The sequence below is a fragment of the Octodon degus genome, unplaced genomic scaffold (genome assembly GCF_000260255.1).
Source record: "Octodon degus isolate 3935 unplaced genomic scaffold, OctDeg1.0 scaffold00476, whole genome shotgun sequence".
Taxonomy (NCBI): domain Eukaryota; kingdom Metazoa; phylum Chordata; class Mammalia; order Rodentia; family Octodontidae; genus Octodon; species Octodon degus.
The window spans coordinates 367,127-370,199 of NW_004525052.1; the positions used below are offsets into that span (position 1 = coordinate 367,127).

Here is a 3,073-nt window from a genome sequence, read left to right on the forward strand (position 1 = left end):
ATGTTTTCTCTTGTCTAATGGCTGTAGCTAATAATTCCAGAACTATATTGAATAATATTGGTGATAGAGCACATCCTTGTCTTGTGCCCAATCTAATAGTAAAAGATTTCAGTTTCTCCCCATTTAGGATTATGTTAGCTGTTGGTTTTTCATAAATTTCTTTTACCAGATTGAAGTAGAGGCCATCTATTCCCATTTGATTTGAAACTGTCTCATTGCTATATGTTTATCAATAAAACTGTAGGAAAAAAAAACATACAGGGCACTGAGATAATTTTCAAGATTCAAAAGTGCATGAAGTTTGTACCCATTATAAGGTCTAGTTCCAGACCTTTGGCCCTTAAAGTGATGCATATAAATCTCCAGTCGTTGTCCTGAATCCGAAATTTGTGGGGTGTCAGGAAAATTTGAGCTGCACTTGACTGACACCACAGACAGAGACAATTACCTCCTGGCGTGGAACCAACACACAAACAATGAGGAGTTTTTGGAGCTATGAACATGACGTCTTCACATAATGAATAATTGGACTCCAGTCCACAAACACCCTACAAAATTGACGTTCACTCTTATGTGGGCAGATCAGTCTGTCTGTTCCATCACAGGTGACCCTCCAGCTCCTCAAATCAGAATTCCTTCCCTTCCTTCTCTTCTTTCAAAATCAAATTTTATTTCTAAATTCATCTGATGGCTTTAATTTTAATTTTCATTATAACTAAATCAAGCACCCATGCTGGCCTGTGACACTGTCACATGTGCCAGTCCAACCAGACAGCTTTTAGATGTACACTAAGATGGAGTTTGGGGCTCTGGTGACTATGCTTACTCCAAGTCCCTTAGCTGTACAGCAGCATTAGCAGGTTAATGTTTTAGACAGTTAGCTGCTGGAAGTCTAGTATTATTGAGAAGATCATTGGTGACAGAGAAGCACATTGATCCAAAGACTGGTAATCTTGAGAAGACAAAGCAGTTCTTACTTCAAAGCTCCATGTTGGGGGATGGCTCAGGGATGCATGAGGATTTCATAGGGAAGGAGAAGAGGTGCACTAAGGCAATCATGAAGGCTACCTGATGGACGGTTCTTCATTATCCAGGATGTAAATCTCCTTCTCTTCCTTTGGCTGGAACATCTTGGTGGACTTAAGTCTTGTGAACCTCATTCCTGTATGTTCCCAAAACAGATATCACATTAAACTTCATTGTAACTAAATCCTTTGTGTTAGTAAAAAATTCAATGGCTTGAAAACGTGTGACCAGATATGCTCAAAGAAAGAGGAGAAAGTAAAAGGATTATAAAGGGTAATAACCTCAGAGAACCCAGACAAGCTCCGATTCCCAAAGGAACTTCCTTGGTACACTAGGGTGGTGGATCAAGCATTTAAAGACATCTCTGGCTCGGTGTCTTTGAGTTTCTGCCTCCTTCTTGCCCTCCAGTGCTTTTCGTATTTGTGAGTCTTTGACCTTTTTCTTTGTTTCTATATCTGTATGATTTCTCCTTGTCAATCTCACAATTTGTCTTTTTTTTTTTTTGAGTTTAAATGCACTTTATTTTTAGACAACCTACATGACGTGTTTTTTCCCTAAAAACAATGCCTCCACTCCAAATAAATCACGGTCAAAATAAACGAAGCATTCAAGATGACATCAGTCCCATTTGTCTAAAATCCTGGTGTTGTGTAGATGACAAGCAGCAGCCAGTTATGACAAGTGATAGATCCAAGGTTACCATCGAATCCATTAACATTTTTCCATTTCTAAACCATCCTTAAAGAAAATCATAAATGGGGTCACACCATCCTCACGGTAGTCCAGGAGAGCAACCATGCCATCTGGATTCATGTTTGCACCAATAAAGAACTGATAGTTTTTGAAATTAGCAAGGATGTGCTTGATTTGCTCTGCAGCCCCCATCATAAACGGTTTTACTCTTTCTGGTCTTTGTTCTTCAAGTTTGCCTTTGATTGATTTCATATAATCTTTGATGTATTTCTTGTAGGCCTCTTTTGTGAAGCTGGTTTCCTGCAAGTGATGGTTCCTTACAATATCTACACCAGTGACTACTGTGCTTTCGGTGCCTTCGCCCTCTGGGCCTTCAGCGGAGGCATTGCCACCAATGAGCGCGTCGTCAATGGCACCCTCTGTTCTACTGACCATCTTGCCCTCCACCTCCAGGCACAACCCGTCCGCGATCTCCCGGATCTTGTAAATGTCGGAGAACATCTCATCGTGGCTCATGAGGTCCCGGTAGATAATCATGATGGTGGCTGAGGGAGGTGGCGGCCGCGCAAGCTTAGCAGGAGCCCGGAGCTCAGAGCGAGCGCGGTGCAGCCGGAGCGGAGCTCGGGGGGAGGGGGGAGCGGGCGGAAAAGCTCACAATTTGTCTTTTACATTTTCTCCCTCTCATTGCCTCTGCCTGTTATGATTTGTATCTAAAATGTCTCCCAAATCCCCATTAATACAGAGAGTGATTGGAAAATGAGGTGATATACTCATTGGTGGATCTATCCATTGATGAGTTTGGTAGCTCAGTGTGCTATTCTGATGTTGGCCCTGTTGGTGGTGGATCCCTGGAGCTGTGACCTAGGAAGTATACTCTCTCTGACTTTTCCATTTTCTCTCTGACTATGGGCTGCCATGCAGTGAGCAACCATCTCGACCGTGCTCTTCCACAATGTGTTTCCGCCCTGCAACCAGCTGACTTTGGACTCCCTGAAGACAGTGAGCCAAGGCATCCTGATTTCCTTTAAGCTGTAAGTGTCTGGTGTTGAGTCCCAGTGACAGGAAAGTGAATACTATGACTTTTCATCCTATCTAGTTTTTCACCCCATACCTTTGGTATCTTGTAGGTGTATTGGTACTTAGAGGATGTATTATATGGAGCCCTAAATTTTCCATGGAAATCTTAGATTTCCTTTAAGATTTCATTAACTTCATAGTCTGAAACTATTATTCACACACATCCTTACTTCCAAATTTAAAAATTTTTCCGTTTTTACATTGAGTATCAACTACAAAAATTAAAATTGATTCAAGTTTAAATATGATTGTCATTCCATGTTTCAAATGTTTATTG

The 3,073-nt window shown here is 41.4% G+C and overlaps 1 pseudogene; it reads right to left on the reverse strand.

Moving 5' to 3' along the window:
- Positions 1-1,737: 1,737 nt before the first annotated feature.
- On the reverse strand, positions 1,738-2,362 carry LOC105741343 (annotated as a pseudogene).
- Between the last annotated feature and the right edge of the window lie 711 nt (positions 2,363-3,073).